Below are 18,391 nucleotides of genomic sequence, written 5' to 3' on the forward strand. Positions count from 1 at the left end.
AGTGTTTAGGGTCTGTGCTAACTAAAAATAAAGACAAGATGATAGTTTATTAAATTTTAATGAAATTTGCAGATTGTTTCGGTGAAGTTTAATAAACTCCTTGCTATCTAAAATATAACAGGACACTGGAGTATATTCTGGAGCATCTCACACTTCTGATAATCAGCTGTCTGCTTGACGTTTATTCAGCTGTGTAAAAACTATAACTTTAATCTCAGACAAACTGATTTACTCAGGAACAAATAAAATACTAAAAAAAAAAGCCAAACAATAACATTTTAAGTTATCTAAGTGACTCATATATATTTAACCTGAGTAGCGAAAGACGGCGGTGGGTTTGAAAACGATTTGCGGGGAGTCCGGTGTTCTCAGGGCGCTAGTGAGCCTAGCCCCCGGCTCGCTAACGAGCTAGTGGGTAACAGATGTCTCCGAAAACGTCGGAGCGCTTTTGAAAATATGTGGTGTCCTGATAAACTGAGCAGATATTTGAGGTTTACACAGCTACATTCTCGCCTGAAAACATGTTAAACGTTTATTTTGTGACCCAGAAAGAATAATAAGAGTAACATTAAAACTAACTAGCTGCCGCCATTGTTGGAAACTGCGCTGGGCCGCGCTATGAATTCTGGGACACAGCTGCTTCTTCTTCTTCTTCTTCGGGGTTTAACGGTAGCTGACATCCTTGTACATGCAATGCTGCCATCTTCTGTTTCAGTCCGTTATTACACTCTTAAATCCTGCCACTTATTCCTGCGTCTTTTGTGATCTTACAAAGCTTCAAACGACGCGTCGACTATTAAATCAGTCGTCGACGATTTTGATAGTCGACGTAATCGTGACTAGTCGACAAATCGTGGCAGCCCTACTTCTTACAGTAACCTTTTGCATCTCTGTGAATAGATTTCCCTGGACCTGCCCCTGTGTTACCTGAGCGATCAGGTGTGTGAGGATTGGAGCGAGCTTTTGTGTTTCTTGTGGAGTGTGAAGAGGAGCGTGGAGCGTGGATGGAGTGAGGACTTTGGAGCGTGTGTGGACTGCAAGTGTCTTTCCCCCCTCCTGTTCGTGTGTGGATTCCCGGAACCCGTCTTTTCCCCACTGTGTAAATAGATCACCTGGTGCTTCTGTAAATAAAAAACCTTTATTGTTCCCTACTCAGAGCCTACGCGTGAGTCCGTTCAGTCCCGTTGTGACAGAGGGTAAGGACGTAAATCGACTGGTAAAGAGGGACTGGTGAAGAGTCTGCAGCCGCAGCACCGATCCATCTGTCCATCTCCTGTTCCCTTCTCTGATCACTCGTGAACAAGACTGCGAGTTTTGTAACTTAATAAAAGCAGTAATTTGTTTGCCAGAGGGCCCCTTCCACGTCACACCCTGTTCTTTCCTTCTTGTCTCATATGAAAATTCACTTTGTGGAGCTTTTTGGGAAATTGTTAAACTTCAGGAAGATTCTGAACATGCCCCATCGTTTAGCCAGCTCTTTGGAGCTGAGCAGGTTCAGGCCTGTTGTTGTAAGTTTTATAAAACGATCTCATTTAAACGAATAATCCAGCTGAAGCTTCAGACAGCCGTCAGACAGTGAAACACTGCCATCTGCTGGACTCAAATAACAAAGACGCTGCTTTGACGGGTGAGGGAGTTTCAACAAGTCTGCAACGACTCAAGCATCAAACTACAGAACTATTCTAGCGGACATGGTGCTCTAATGACTGCTTCATTAACGCAGCTCAGAAAGGATCAAACATATCAATAAATTTTGAGATAAAAAAAATTACTGTTTCACTGCACACACAAACCTTCTCTCATTAGCACAACACTGCCCAGGCCTCAGAGTGTATTCCTTATAGACTATTAAACCTTAGCATGTTATTTTAAAGTCTTACAGGTGAAACAGCCAACCAGTGATCCTAACTGTAATTTAAAATATTCAGCTGCAAAAATGCTTTTAGCAAATAGTTTTTTATGACTGTGCTAAGATTCAATACTAGATTTTTGCTGGTCTGATTAAAAGGTTAAATGTAGAAGTTTTGGGATCATATATTAATACTTCCAAAACAATAAAGTTGTTGTAGAGAATCTATGTTCATTATTGTTGCTCATCATGGAAAGACAAAGACATCAGACTCTGCTGAAAGATTTTACACTCCTACTCTCTGCACACAGCGGTCTGAGGGACCTTCCAGGATCGGGGATTTTATTTATTTTGTTCTTTTTCGGTCTTACTGGTTAGTAGGTTGTGATTTTCTACCTGTTGATCTCTCATTTGGAACATGATTTGCTCTGGAGCAGATTAGGTTCAAAGCATGAGTTGACCTGGCATTATGTCTTGGATTACAAAAAAATCCCACATTAAACCTTGAAGTTAGCCGGATAAGACAGCGTTCTGTTTCACAGTAAAGGCCTCAGAGAGTTGTTGCTAACCAAAGTCTATCTTGTACAGCCATGCAGCATCTAATGACGTTTTGTAACCTGTCACTACAAAGGAGCAGTGAAATGATTGCTGTTTTAGCGCACATACACAGTGTGGTGATCAGTATAAGGACATTAAAGTGATGTTGCAGAAAGCTGCATCTGGTCAGAAGGAAAAAAAACACGCACACTTGGAAGACTTGGCCAGATTTGCACAAAATGAATGGCTGACAGTGGACAGATACAAGGATGTGGATGGTCACACCCTCGTGCATTAAAGAGGCCGTTCACAAAACCAAACACTCAACAGACACAATAAGACAGCTGATCAGTTTGCCTCACTAACTCATCTACACAAGGCGTGTTGTAGAAGTAGAGCAGGGCGATATGGCCAAAAATATTCATCACGATATAAATTTGAAAATGTGCGATAACGATATAACTGACACGAGACAAAATACTTTACAACTCCACTTCATTTGTGCAAAAAACAAAACAAAAAAAAACAATCAATGTATTTTCACTTAAATAAGCAGCTGCTTTTCATGTGCATTAAACTTATATAAAAATGTAACAGTGCAAATGCAAATTCCTCCCTGACAGTTTAACCAAAAGGCATTTCCAGTGGAAACTGGCCGACATATCCTCAGCACAACCATGTATAATATCCACAAAACTTAAAAAGAGGTTAAACAAACACACAATACAGTAATATTATGTTGAAGCACAGTACGTATCACTCCGCGGGGCTCCTGCCTACGATAGCCGTAATGCTCCAACAATCCATCAAGCGGTGCGGCTTCGTAGCTTAGCAAAGTCGTACTAAAACATTTGACAGATTTTCGAGCGCCGTGCACATAAAATCATTTCCAGGTCAGTAAACACAACCAGGATTCATACAGTGGCTTGCAAAAGTATTCGGCCCCCTTGAACTTTTCCCCATTTTGTCACATTACAGCCACAAACATGAATCAATTTTATTGGAATTCCACGTGAAAGACCAACACAAAGTGGTGCACATGTGAGAAATGGAACGAATATCAGACATGATTCCAAACATTTTTTACAAATAAATAACTGCAAAGTGGGGTGTGTGTTCAGCCCCCTTTGGTCTGAGTGCAGTCAGTTGCCCATAGACATTGCCTGATGAGTGCTAATGATTAAACAGAGTGCACCTGTGTGTAATCTAATGTCAGTACAAATACAGCTGCTCTGTGACGGCCTCAGAGGTTGTCTAAGAGAATATTGGGAGCAACAACACCATGAAGTCCAAAGAACACAGCAGACAGGTCAGGGATAAAGTTACTGAGAAATTTAAAGCAGGCTTAGGCTACAAAAAGAAACAACGTCCCACGGAGCACTGTTCAAGCGATCATTCAGAAATGGAAGGAGTATGGCACAACTGTAAACCTACCAAGACAAGGCCGTCCACCTAAACTCACAGGCCGAACAAGGAGAGCGCTGATCAGAAATGCAGCCAAGAGGCCCATGGTGACTCTGGACGAGCTGCAGAGATCCACAGCTCAGGTGGGGGAATCTGTCCATAGGACAACTATTAGTCGTGCACTGCACAAAGTTGGCCTTCATGGAAGAGTGGCAAGAAGAAAGCCATTGTTAACAGAAAACCATAAGAAGTCCCGTTTGCAGTTTGCCACAAGCCATGTGGGGGACACAGCAAACATGTGGAAGAAGCTGCTCTGGTCAGATGAGACCAAAATGCAAAATGCTCTGTGTGGAAAACTAACACTGCACATGACTCTGAACACACCAGCCCCACTGTCAAATATGGTGGTGGCAGCATCATGCTCTGGGGGTGCTTCTCTTCAGCAGGGACAGGGAAGCTGGTCAGAGTTGATGGGAAGATGGATGGAGCCAAATACAGGGCGATCTTGGAAGAAATCCTCTTGGAGTCTGCAAAAGACTTGAGACTGGGGCGGAAGTTCACCTTCCAGCAGGACAACGACCCTAAACATAAAGCCAGGGCAACAATGGAGTGGTTTAAAAGCAAACATATCCATGTGTTAGAATGGCCCAGTCAAAGTCCAGATCTAAATCCAATCAAGAATCTGTGGCAAGATCTGAAAACTGCTGTTCACAAACGCTGCCCATCTAATCTGACTGAGCTGGAGCTGTTTTGCAAAGAAGAATGGGCAAAGATTTCAGTCTGTAGATGTGCAAAGCTGGTAGAGACATAAGGCAAACCGGATTATAAGGAGCACTGTCAATTTCCAGAAAAATCAAAGGACTGATTTTTAGAGTGCCTTATTTTCCGAAAAGCACAGTAATAACATAATAACAACGGCCCGCTAGCATGCTCTTGGTTGCTGAGGGCTATGCTGTGGCTGAGCTGCAAGATTAACTCTGCAAAACCAACTTTCATCAAGTAACAGGGCTCTAGAGTGCAACCAATTTGGTCGCAAATGCGAATCCGTGTAAATGAGAGCAGGTACACTGATTCCACACAAAGACGTAAATACAGAACGGACCCGACGCATCAGAATCAGCTTTGTCTTTCTCGGCTTTCTCACCCGACGGCTCGTAGACGGACACGCTCTCGGAGCTTAGCGATCCTGATGCGTCCGGTCCGCGCTGCGATTACGTCTTCTTGCGCTGATTCTGAGCTGCAGGTTTTGTCTCTCCAACCAAAATTCAGAGCCAGCAGCAAAAGCAGCAGCAAACTGCGCTTCACATTTGATCAATGTCATTAATTTTGCTGTTTTGCTTCCACGACTATTAAAATCACACTCCATGCACAGCTAGCTCTCTCTCTATCTGTCTCTGTACTTCAAGAACAGTTTCCCGTCTCCAATCTCTGTTTTCTGTATTATTCATTCGCTTATTACCCACCAGTCTACCGTTGTTTACAGCGCTGTGGCTGCTGTCTTTTTCTTTTTTTCACTTAAATGACCTCGGACAAGAAAGCCTATTTTTTCTGTTGTTCAATACTGAAGAAATTTAAACTTCATATGCAGAACATTGTAGAATATTTTTAAGGTTATCTGCTATAAAAAGCCAGACCAGGAAAATCTCCTTCATGTTTTTCTGTGTTTTATTCTCAGTTACTTTCACACAAAGGCATCTGCTGTGATGTTCACAATTCTGATGAAGTCAGTACTGATAAATGATCAGAGTTATAATATTTCTGACTGTCTGAGGCTAAGTTGAATCGAATCGGGACTTTGAAAACCGGAATCGAATGGATTATAGAAATCAGTGATGATACCCAGCCCTAGTGAGCAGCCTAGGCACGACAGAAGTGGATGTAGCTGTAATAGGAAAAGAACTATTGCTAACTTTTCTGTTAAGTTAAGGCCTGATCCTTCTGAAATTCATAGCCAGTGCTCTGACACGGTGTCATCAATCTTTGAATGCTGAAAAAGCACAGTGTATCCAGAAAAACACATTATATTATATCAATTATTATAAAATTTGTGTGCGCCTAACTTTTTAAAGTTAGGCGTACCGGTACGCCCATGGCAAAAAGTTAGTCTAGAGCCCTGCAGTAAAGACGAGAGTTGGTTTTGAAAGGTGCAAAGAAGGGAGGGATGAGAAGTAAAAAGCAGCTACTGTCAGTCTTTACAGACAGAAGGACTGATTGGCTGTCTGGGAGCCCAACGGATGTTAAAAAAAAGAGAAAAAAAAGTTGAAAACGTTGAAGGTTTGATCATCTACTCCCTCATCTCCATCTCGTTTTTACTCCCACTCATTTCCAGCAGCCGTCTCTGTTAGTCTGCCTTCCCATTTCCATCCTAATGAGGATTTATTCCCACTGAAGCAGCTGCACGGCGCAGGGAAAGAAGACGCAGGAACCGCACGCTGAGTTCATCCACAACTTATGACCTTCCCTGTCTCTCTCCATCCACCTCTCTTCTATCCGTTTAGATGTTTACCTGTCCATGTGACTGTTGACATTAGGAAGCTGTCACTAAACTGCTGTCGCTGCCAATGACTGTCATGTCCCCCTCGAGTGTTAGCCCCGCTCCAGAGCTCTAAAGCACAGGCTTTAATAAGCCCGGCAAGAGAAATGCCAGCTTCCTATGCAGCCTGAGCTGAGAACATTGGAGTGACAAAAAAGAGGGGGGCAAAAGTCTGATGCACACTAGGGCTGCCACGATTAGTCGACTAGTCACGATTACGTCGACTATCAAAATCGTCGTTTGAAGCTTTGTAAGATCACAAAAGACGCAGGAATAAGTAGTAGGATTTAAGAGTGTAATAACGGACTGAAACAGAAGATGGCAGCACTGCATGTACAAGGATGCCAGCTGCCGTTAAACCCCGAAGAAGAAGAAGCTGTGTCCCAGAATTCATAGCGCAGCCCAGCTCAGTTTCCAACAATGGCGGCAGCTAGTTAGTTTTAATATTACTCTTATTATTCTTTCTGGGTCACAAAATAAACGTTTAACATGTTTTCAGGCGAGAGAGTAGCTGTGTAAACCTCAAATATCTGCTCAGTTTATCAAGACACCACATATTTCAAAAGCGCTCCGACGTTTTCAGAGACGTCTGTTAGTCACTAGCTCGATAGCTAGCCGGGAGCAAGGCTCATTAGAGCCGGTGAGAACACCGGAATCCCGGCAAATCGTTTTCAAACCCACCGCCGTCTTTCGCTACTCAGGTTAAACATGATATAAGTCACTTAGATAACTTAAAAATGTTATTGTTTGGCTTTTTTTAGTATTTTATTTGTCCCTGAGCAAATCGGTTTGGCTAAGATTAAAGTTATAGTTTTTACACAGCTGAGTAAACGTCAAGCAGACAGCTGATTATCAGAAGTGTGAGATGCTGGAGAATATACTCCGGTGTCCTGTTATATTTTAGATAGCAAGGAGCAGACGGCTGAGGTTATTAAACTTCACCGAAACAATCTGCAAATTTCATTAAAATTTAATAAACTATCATCTTGTCTTTATTTTTAGTTAGCACATACCTGAAACACTTAAAGCTGTAAGCTAATGATAGTTATATAAGAGCAGATGCTGCTGGTGCAATAAGCTGTACGTTTTACGTACAATGGATGATGATCTGATTTAGGGCTGCACGATTTTGCATAAAATGAGAATCACGATTTTTTGGCTTAGAATTGAGATCACGATTCTCTCACGATTTTCTTCCATCCATCCATCCATCTTCATCCGCTTTATCCGAGGCCGGGTCGTGAAGAGGCTCTAAGAAAAGAGGCCCAGACCTCCCTCTCCCCAGCCACCTCCTCCAGCTTATCCGGGGGAACACCAAGGCGTTCCCAGGCCAGCCGAGAGATATAATCTCTCCAGCGTGTCCTGGGTCTGCCCCGGGGCCTCCTCCTGGTGGGACATGCCTGGAACACCCCACCCAGGAGGCGCCCAGGGGGCATCCTTGTTAGATGCCCGAACCACCTCAGCTGGCTCCTTTCGATGTGGAGCAGCAGCTGCTCTACTCTGAGCCCCTCCCGGATGGCCGAACTTCTCACCCTATCTCTAAGGGAGAGAGGCCAGCCACCCTTCGGAGGAAGCTCATTTCTGCCGCTTGTATCCGCGATCTCGTTCTTTCGGTCACTACCCACAGCTCGTGGCCATAGGTGAGGGTAGGGACGTAGATCAACCGGTAAATTGAGAGCTTCGCTTTTACACTCAGCTCCCTCTTCACCACGACGGACCGGTGCAGCGTCTGCATTACTGCAGCTGCAGCCCCAATCCGTCTGTCGATCTCCGGCTCCTTTCTCCCATCACTCGCGAACAAGACCCCGAGATACTTGAACTCCTCCACTTGGGGCAGGAACTCATCCCCGACCCGGAGTGGGCACTCCACCCTTTTCCGGCTGAGAACCATGGCCTCAGATTTGGAGGTGCTGATCCTCATTCCTGCTGCTTCACACTCGGCTGCGAACCGTTCCAGTGCGAGCTGGAGGCCCTCACCCGATGAAGCAAACAGAACCACATCATCCGCAAAAATCAGAGATGAGATTCTGAGGCCACCAAAGCGAAAGCCCTCCGCCACTTGGCTGCGCCTAGAAATCCTGTCCATAAAAATTATGAACAGAACCGGAGACAAAGGGCAGCCCTGGCGGAGCCCATCACCCACCTGGAACGAGTCCGACTTATTGCCGGCAATGCGACTCAAGCTCTTGCAACGGTTGTATAGGGATCGAATGGCCCGTAGCAATGGGCCAGACACCCCATACTCCCGCAACACCTCCCACAGGACACCCCGAGGGACACGGTCGAATGCCTTCTCCAAGTCCACAAAACACATGTAGACTGGTTGGGCAAACTCCCATGCACCCTCAAGTATCCTCGAGAGGATAAAGAGCTGGTCCAGTGTTCCGCGACCAGAACGAAAACCGCATTGTTCCTCCTGTATCCGAGGTTCAACTAGCGGACGAACTCTCCTTTCCAGCACCCTGGCATAGACTTTCCCAGGGAGGCTGAGGAGTGTGATCCCCCTGTAGTTGGAACACACTCTCCGGTCCCCCTTCTTAAAGATGGGGACCACCACCCCGGTCTGCCAGTCCACAGGTACTGCCCCTGATCTCCACGCAACATTGCAGAGGCGTGTCAACCAGGACAGCCCTACAACGTCCAGAGCCTTCAGGAACTCGGGGCGGACCTCATCAACACCAGGTGCTCTGCCACCAAGGAGTTGTTTAACTGCCTCAGTGACCTCGCCCCCGGAAATTGGCGGGTCATTCCCCTCATCCCCAGACTCTGCTTCCTCCTCGGAAGACGTGTCAGTGGGATTAAGGAGGTCCTCGAAGTATTCCTTCCACCGCCTGACAATTTTCTCAGTCGACGTCAGCAGCGCTCCCCCAGCACTATACACAGTGCAGGTAGAGCACCGCTTTCCCCTACTGAGAGGCCTGACGGTTTGCCAGAATCTCTTCGAGGCAGTCCGAAAGTCTTTTTCCATGGCCTCTCCGAACTCCTCCCACACCCGAGTTTTTGCTTCAGCCACTGCCCGAGCCGCATTCCGCTTGGCCTGTCGATACCTGTCGGCTGCCTCCGGAGTCCCACAGGCTAACCAAGCCCGATAGGACTCCTTCTTCAGCCTGGTGGCTCCCTTCACCTCTGGTGTCCACCATTTGGTTCGGGGATTACCACCACGGCAGGCACCAACCACCTTGCGGCCGCAGCTCAATGCAGCAGCTTCGGCAATGGAGACGCTGAACATGGTCCATTCGGACTCAATGTCCCCAGTCTCCCTCGGAATGCTGTTGAAGCTCTGCCGGAGGTGTGCGTTGAAGATCTCGCGGACTGGGGCCTCTGCTAGACGTTCCCAGCACACCCTCACTACGCGTTTAGGTGCACCAGGTCTGTCCAGCGTCCTCCCCCGCCACCTGATCCAACTCACCACCAGGTGGTGATCAGTTGACAGCTCAGCCCCTCTCTTTACCCGAATGTGTCCAGAACATGTGGTCGCAGGTCTGGTGATACGATTACAAAATCGATCATCGACCTACGGCCTAGAGCGTCCTGGTGCCACGTGCACTTATGGACACTCTTATGTTCGAACAGGGTGTTCGTTATGGCCAAACTGTGATTAGCACAGAAGTCCAATAACAAAGCACCGCTCGGGTTCAGATCAGGGAGGCCGTTCCTCCCAATCACGCCCCTCCAGGTCTTGCTGTCGTTACCCACGTGAGCATTGAAGTCTCCCAGCAGGACAACAGAGTCTCCAGGTGGAGCACCTTCCAGCACCCCCCCCCCCCCCCCCCCCCCCCCCCCCCCAGGGACTCTAAGAAGGCTGGGTACTCTGAACTGCCACTCGGCGCATAAGCGCAGATGACAGTCAGGACCCGTTCCCCGACCTAAGGCGCAGGGAACAAACCCTCTCGTCCACCGGGAAAAACCCCAACGTACCGGCAGCAAGCCGAGGGGATATTAGAATACCCACCCCAGCCCGCCGCCTCTCACCAGGGGCAACGATTTTCTTTTCCAGTATAAATATTTATTGCACCACCACTAGTCTGCACAGCTGACATGAGGCAGCATGGATCCATCCTTTCATGCTATTTATGCCAAATTCTGACCCGACCATCTGCATGTCAGAGCAGAAATCAAGACTCATCAGACCAGGCAACATTTATCCAATCTTCTCATGTCAAATTTTGCGAACTGTAGCTTCAATTTCCTGTTCTTAGCTGACCAAAACGCTCTTCTGCATTCTTTGGTTGCAACAAATGGTTGTATGAGCTACGGTTGCCTTCCTATCAGACATTTTTCTCTGACCGTTGACATCAATAAGGCAGTTTTTCCAAGAGAACTGCCTTTCACTGGATATTTTCTCATTTTTGTCACCGAAAAGGGTGTCTGTGTTACTTCTTGTCTTATATATATTGTCTCTGTTTTCCTCTGTCCTTTGTCAGTGTCTGTTCACCTACCCCTGTGTCTCCATATTCCCAGTGTTCAAGGTTTCCGAGTGTTTTCCCAGTTTAGGTTTTCATGGTTGGTTCTGTTTGCTACTCAGCCAGAATAAACAGCTCGCTCTTTTTAAAAGTAGGCTCCAGAATGGATGATGGCATGTTCGCATGTCTTTATGCAACACTGAGTGTGCTGAACTAAAGGTAGGCCTAGTTTCATTTTCATGGTCATTATTATCATGACAATGATTACACCTTATTCTGATTATTTCTCCCTTTTGGAGATGTAACATTTACATGAGGGGTGTAGGAACAGCCCAGCAATATCAATAAAACGCAAATTAGCCACATGGTGCAATGTAAGGAGCTCTGTGATTGGTTAGGAAAGGACAGACTGGCCACCTCGATTTTTCTTCACTGCACATTGATCCATAGCTTTGCTCTGTAAAGGCTAACAAAGTGCTTTTGCTTTACAAAGACATTCAGCGTCGGTATTCACTCTTTTAAAATGCCACTGAACACTGGAGTGAAATGGAGCCCTGATCCTCAGAGTTTTATTGTTGCTAACATTTCTTATAGATAGCACAGATAGTGCCCCACTGCAGTAATCACTCATGTCTAGATATTCCTGTTAAAAAGGAGTTTTTCCTCCCCACTGTAACATGGCAAACATAGCAAACGGATAATCCAGCTGAAGCTTCAGACAGCCGTCAGACAGTGAAACACTGCCATCTGCTGGACGCGAATAACAAAGACGCTGCTTTGACGGGTGAGGGAGTTTCAACAAGTCTGCAACGACTCAAGCATCAAACTACAGAACTATTCTAGCGGACATGGTGCTCTAATGACTGCTTCATTAACGCAGGTCAGAAAGGATCAAACATATCAATAAATCATAAAACACAAAACGTCTCTTATTGCCCAGGGCTCAGGAAGTGAGTGTGTTCCTTATAGCCCAACACGTTCTCACTCCCAACTCGTCAAACGTGTGACGCATGGTCAGGCTCCCTCTGCTTCACTTATGGACCATATGGACCACCAGGTAAGACCATTTAAACGGACAGCATTTATAGAATGACTATTAAAAGTCAGCGAGTGTCAGTAATGTTAATGTGGTTATGTTAGTAATACACCGAGTGCTAATATAACAGCTTTAAGATGCATTTGTAGATATTATTACGTGTTTTACCGTCTTTATGGTGCTAGCTTAAAGTTACGGTGTAAACGTTAGCTTATATTGGAGGAAAGCTGTTACTGTTTAAACGATGTTAGCACAGAAATATTAGCTTCTGTCATGACTGATGAAGTTACTAGTTAATAAAGTTTCCAGTAAAGTGTTTAATCGCAGCCACAGACTGACAGCAAATATCTCGATTAGCTTCAGTGCATCTGTAATAAATATGTGCAAGTTTCAGTGCTTCGTTTAAACTGTATGATACTTATACTGACCCAGGGTCAGTGTAAAATACAATCCTAGCTGTGTGAACAAAGCCTGGCTCCTTTAATCCTGCATGACAAACCTCAGGATGCAGGTTATTATTACTCTTTCCTGCTGGCACACCTGTCACACCTGAGAGTCAGCTAGAAACTCACAGTGACGTGGACATCATGCAAAGACTGCCAGACTCTGTAATACTGCAAATGATCAGTGACTCAGGTTATCACTAAACTTTAAACGGCACCTCTGTGTCTCTGTGTGCTGAACATCTAGGATTGAGTCAGGCTGCATCAGCTGAAGCTGTTATTTGTATATATCAGTATTTTTTATTCAGGTGTGGGGAAAATACGTAAGACTGCAGTGAAGCGATGCACCAGATTAATCCCTGGCCAAAGGTATCGTACTTAAATCAGACTACTGATCCAGCCACATCAGCCTTTTGTGAGGTCTGTTTAAAGTTGACTAAAAATGAACTGCAGGTTCCTGAGAGGTGGACTGTGAGCACAGAAACACATGATTCATACATACAGCTGCAGCAAACTTACATTAATTTTAAATAGATTTGTTACTCTGATGTCTGTCTCTGTGTTAGTCCTCTGACAGACTGGTGACCTGTCCAGGTGTGCTCTACCTATGACTACTGGGACAGGCTCTAGCCTCTGTAATAGAAATTTTCTGTTATTCTCATTTAAAGTATTTAAGTGCTTATGCATATGCTTAGTTGTGACACTGTTACTGTTCAGTGAAAGTTTCTAAAACTAGATGAACTTACTTCAGCGTCAGCAGTTTGAAAAAACAACTCCCTTTACAGGTGCTGATAAGGCCAAGGGCACAAAACAGCATAACCACTGATCCATTAGGTTTCATAGCGAGACACGTGAAGTGTGGTAGGATCAGTTTAACTTCCTCCCTCTTCCTTGGAATGCATAAAGGAGGAGGAGCACCACTTCTGTGGCAGCGCTGACATGACTGAACTGTGATGTTTGATGTGTGTTGGCGCAGTAATAAAAAGCTTGATCACAGCTCTTTCTGTGTTGCAGACTTTATTAAAAAAATTCCACGACACCCCCCCCCCCCCCCCCCCCCCTCCCACTGTGAACCTGAATTGAATATTCAGAAGACATTTGTTTAAATAGTTCTACAAATCTGAGCTGTGGGTGTGTCCTTGGATTGTGTGGTAATAATATTAGAGCCTGCAATCTTTCTTACTGAATCTCTACTATGAGTCATGTTACCTGAGATTAATTCTATGTTTACCTGTCAGCCTGGACGAATGTGCTGTGTGAAGGAAATTAAATTAAATCAGATCTGAACTGCGTACATTTGAGGAACCTGTTCATATTTAATATGAACCAGTGATTTTTTGATTGCTGATTCCAAGAGAGTCTTTGTGGAAATCCTGTTTGGCTTTTTGTTATTTTAATTCTCTTCTCTGTTTTCCAGAACAGTTCTCCACAGTCGCTGTCCACATGGGTCAGTGGGACCAAGAAGCACTCTGCTAATGTGTGGACTCTGACCAGCAACATCCAGCAGGACCCAGACAGCGTTTTCTATTTCCCAGCTGGAGTTTTTGTTTGTCTGTGACTGGAGAGTCAGATTTTTGTTGAGCTTCACACTTGCAGAGGTAAGTCAGTTTGCAGAGATCCCTCCCACCCTGGCTTTTATGTGCTAGATTTCTTATCTGAAACAGTAATATTTCAGTGACTGCTGCTTATACCACAGGTTAATACACGCTACTGATCCCTGATGGGAGAATCATCAATTTTGGCAACAAAGAAGCCTGGTGGATGTTTGTTTACAGTCTGATGATGGGACATCATGCTCTGCATCTTCAAAGTTTGCCTCCTCATTATTATTCATACCCAGTAATGTGAAGTATGCTCATATCTACTATAACTGAACCAACCTGGTGCTCTTCATTTATGGAGGCTGTTGAGTCTGAATGTTGGATGTTGTGTATCTCGTGTTCTCTGGGCTTTGTTGTCCTCAGTCTTTTTGCAGGATCAGAAAACAAAACCAGGAGGCGCGTAAATGTTTCTTCTCCATGATGTTTCTTCAAATGTTTCTTCTGGATGATGATAAGACTGTGACACGGGATGCCACCTTTGGTCTTGTGATGAAGCAAAGCTCAGGAAGAAGTGGGATTAAATGGTACCCACATGCTGAGAAGGATGTACAGGGGCACCTGCAGCCAAATCCAAGCCTCAGGTTAGTTGTAGTTGCAGATCGCCATAGACTGAGACAGCTGAGGCATCAAATGTTTGATTAAACGGATGAAAAAGAGAAGTTTCTTCCCTATAATTATCACTTCTTAAAATCTGTAGCAACTTCAAGTCTGTCAGCGTGCTGAGCATGCTCAGAATGTGACAATATATTTTTGTTCAATATTTAATTTCTTTCAGTTGAAATGGTTAAATGAAAAAAATATATATATATATTCTTATAATTTAGCAAACTAATTTATCAAAAAATATATACATATATCTGCATTAGTTTTAATAAATTAATTTGACAGCTGTATTGAAAATACCATATTGTATTCATACAGAATCAGTTTGGTATCATTGTTTGTCTGCTCACTGATTGTTGAAGCTAAGAGCTGCTTTGATCTGTTTAGATCTAAAGTATCCAAAGTTGAGCTCTGATGTTTCTTCACCCCTGTGTGTGTGATATGTGATTCCTACATGCTGGCAGAGCAGAGCAGCAGTTTGTGCTCACAGATGGTGACGGTGTGGAGAGTCGGTGGTGTTTCCTCAGAAGAACCAGCAGAGTCACAAAGGACACCAGTCCATCTCACCACCGTGACTCGCTGACTGATGCTCGTCTGCACTGCACAGAGGAAATCAGCTGACCGAGGTTTGTCCAGTGACGTGTTATGAATGTATATTTGTTTTATGCTTACAGTTATGTTTTTCTTGACAGAGGCTCTGCAGAGGTTAGACAAAGCAGAGAAAACATGTGCTTTACATTTTACTGTGATTTATTGAGATATTTGTTGCCTGATGTTCAGCAGGAATGGAGAAATAGAATCAAAGGGAGATGTTTTTGCTGTTTTTGTAATGATGTAAGTAAATCTTCAATATTATTTATTTGCTTGGTTATATTAGGAGTGTTTCTGAGTGAGGGAGAGAGGAGTCATCATCCAGGTAAAGTGACGTGGATCAGTGGATACACTTGTCTCCCCTTTAAAGGAGACGATTAGAGTCATCCTTAAATGTTAGTGCTTTCAAATACACAAACATTTTTAAAGGACAGAAATGAACATCCAACTTTGACTGTAACACAAAATAAATCTTTGCATGTGTGTTTTCAAACTCTCAGATGGGCAGCATATCAGTCTTGGACTGTCTAACCTGCAGCACTGAATGACCACCACACATGAGCATGTTCCTGCAACATTCAGCATCTGATCCTTCATCTGTGTGCTTCTGCTTTTGGTAAGTACAGTTACCCAACTCCAGTAACTCTAAACACATGCCATCCATTTCTAACGGCCTGGTTACTTCCTGTCAGTTACTTTAGAAACCATGTGGTCACCTGACCTAACACTGTTTCTTCTTCTTCCCCTTAATGTTGAAGTGTCAAATGTCCAACAGCTGGAGAGGAAACTACACCAGTGTACTGAGATGTTTCAGCAACATGTGCCAGATGCTGTTCCTTCATGGTGACATCACCAGAGACAGCCCCGCCCACCTCAGGACCTCGCCATTGATCATGATGATTATAATGATGACAGCGAGCGGAACTAAGACTGTAAAAATCCACGACCAGAATGTTTCTTTCTAATTATTAATGAATACTGAGAGCCTCTTTCTGTGTTTTCTCTGTTTTGTTTTTTACCTCATTTGTTACTAACAAAGTTCACAAACTCACACAGTTTACATTCTGTATGTTTCCATCTTTACCAGCCACACTCTAACTGCATTTAAGAAAATAATCCTTAGAAATCGTCGTTTTTCTCTTTTGTAATTGATGATAATTCAGTGAATATACTGCGCTGCTTCCTTTTATTGCGTCACACATTGCTTTAAGTTTTTCAGTTCCAGTTATTTTTTACTGCTGTTTGAATTCTCTGTATGTTTGACCCTGTAGACTGTTTGATGGACTGCTTGTCTTCCTGTTTGTTACCGCCGCCTGTTTTTTAATAAAGATTTGGATTTCTGACTTCAACACAGCCTCTGCGTGTCCTCCCTTTGTGTCGTCTTCCTCTGTGAATGTGTTGCATGTGTCACAGATTCCTTTTATTAACAGCTTTCCCACAGTGAGTTGCATCAGCATTCATTCACAGCACATTTCAGAAGGATTCAGATTAATACAGTGATCTTACAGTCAGAATGATCCTGACAGAGTGCCACTGTAAATGATCTTTCATCAGGTAAATGTTAAAGTTCAGGAGCAGGAGTTATGAAGACTCATGCTGGCATTAGGACTAATAATATGTACTCACAAAGTCAACGTTTTTTAATTATGCTAGAATATTGGAAGACAATCAACTTTTAGTGTTTTCCGCATATTAATTATTCTGAAATAGAGACGGTGACCCTAACTGTACAGAAGCACTAAACAGCTGACAATCTAACAGACATCATTGGCCTGAGCCGTCATGCACAGTGAGTCTGATCCTTTGCTGTGAGAGTCTGACAAGCATGTTTCTGGTCAGTTTGGAAGAAATAAGATCACAATGTTGATCTTTTTTTCCAATATTCCTTCTCTTTTACAACATGAACTGTGATCAAAGCTACTTATGTTCACAGCATGTAATAATACTGACAGTCCAGGGCATTGTGGTCTGTTGAGCTAGGGTTAGGGTTAGCAATTCAGACATATGTAATCAATATTAAACGTCTCTGATGTGGGCCACTGTCCGCAGTGTTGGGAAATTCATACCAGGCTGGAACGAGTCAAGGTAGGTGAGCATCCACGAGAAGACACAGCAGATGCATCCTACTGACAGGACCAGGAGACTCCAGAAACCGAGCATCTTCTCTTCAGTGCCATCCTCTCCTGTCACCCTCTCTGCCCGCAGCTCTTTGAGTATGGGGTAGATAAGGGCGCAGAGAAACCCTTATTACTAATTTGTATTATAATTCAATTTTCATGAAATATTCAGTATTGGTCCTTTTATATTATAACCACGTATCCACCCAGGCTCATGGTGGGGCAGGGCTCTGTCCTGGGATGCTTGAGTACAAGGTAATGTACACCTGACCAGGTATCCAGACTGTCAGAATTGTTTTCAATATTTGGTTCAAAAACATGAGTGACAACAAAAATCCAACTAGGATTCTTGCATATGATGACTGAAGTCTGACTTTGACTGTATTGTCCAGCTGATCCATCAAACCCCCAGCAGGTGAACCTTATTCATGACATAACATGGCAACAATGTAAAAAATGAAACAGCAACAGTCTAAATGTAAAGTGCATTCTAAAGTCCTCTTCAATAAATCATATGCAAAGAGTCATTCAGGACTGTAAAACGTGAACTACAGAACCCAGAGTCTTCATCATTAAATCTCTGGTTGCTTCATTTTTCTATCCTATATCAGATACTTTAAGGTTAGGTTAGGTAAACTTGCATTCTCATGGTGAGGCAAAGTGCTTTATGTGTGTGTGTGCGTGTCATGAACGGCTATAAAAGGCCTATAATTAAAGAACAAAGCGGGGTTTGAGTTCGAGTTGCGGCAGACTGTCACTACTTGTAAATGGAACGCAGCCTTCCTACGGCGGACAGCTAATAACAGGAATCGGACGCGGTCCACCCAAGTCCACAGCAACCACCATAGCAACCGCCTAGCATGAACTTAAAAACATATTCTGTCTTCATAACTATCAAACACGTGAAATGATTTGCAAAGTGTGAAAGTGTTACAGCTGCAGAGAGCTATGGCGGTATCTTTGGAAGCTGTTTACATAGCTAATAATATACGATGTAACCATGGAGACAGTCAGTCACGTGAGCTAGCGGTGCACGTTTACTACAGTGAATAAGGTGATTGTGTGCACAGCGTCCACACGCTGCAGAGGGTAAAGACATTACTTCAATATTGTTTTATATTGATATATATTTGCCTTCTGTTGACCATCACCTCAGGTTCACCATCACAGTTTCAGCAGACAGATGCACACTGTCTAAATATCAACACATTCAAAAACTCATGTCTCAGAAATAAGCACAGCTGTTCATGTTTGTCATTAGAGTTTTATTTGTA

The 18,391-nt window shown here is 44.0% G+C and overlaps 1 protein-coding gene and 2 long non-coding RNA genes across 5 annotated transcripts in view; 2 read left to right on the forward strand and 1 right to left on the reverse strand.

The window, feature by feature from the left end:
- The window catches only part of LOC146675695 (protein TANC1-like), a 407,338-nt gene that overhangs the window by 307,626 nt on the left and 81,321 nt on the right, over window positions 1-18,391 (reverse strand). The gene's annotated exons all lie outside the window — the stretch shown is intronic.
- Window positions 13,611-15,225, forward strand: LOC146675706 (uncharacterized). Of its 3 annotated transcripts, none has more exons than XR_014910304.1 (3): window positions 13,611-13,803; window positions 13,902-14,387; window positions 14,879-15,225. It is a non-coding gene; the product is annotated as an uncharacterized LOC146675706 (long non-coding RNA). The 3 variants fall into 3 exon arrangements; XR_014910305.1 differs by having other exon boundaries at window positions 14,884-15,225; XR_014910303.1 differs by having other exon boundaries at window positions 14,874-15,224.
- LOC146675707 (uncharacterized) lies at window positions 15,498-16,169 on the forward strand. Its single transcript, XR_014910318.1, has 2 exons — window positions 15,498-15,616; window positions 15,759-16,169. It is a non-coding gene; the product is annotated as an uncharacterized LOC146675707 (long non-coding RNA).

The sequence above is a fragment of the Rhamphochromis longiceps genome, linkage group LG3 (assembly GCF_057381845.1).
Source record: "Rhamphochromis longiceps isolate RC_006_pf linkage group LG3, R_longiceps_female_GT1.1, whole genome shotgun sequence".
In the NCBI taxonomy this organism is placed as follows: Eukaryota; Metazoa; Chordata; class Actinopteri; order Cichliformes; family Cichlidae; genus Rhamphochromis; species Rhamphochromis longiceps.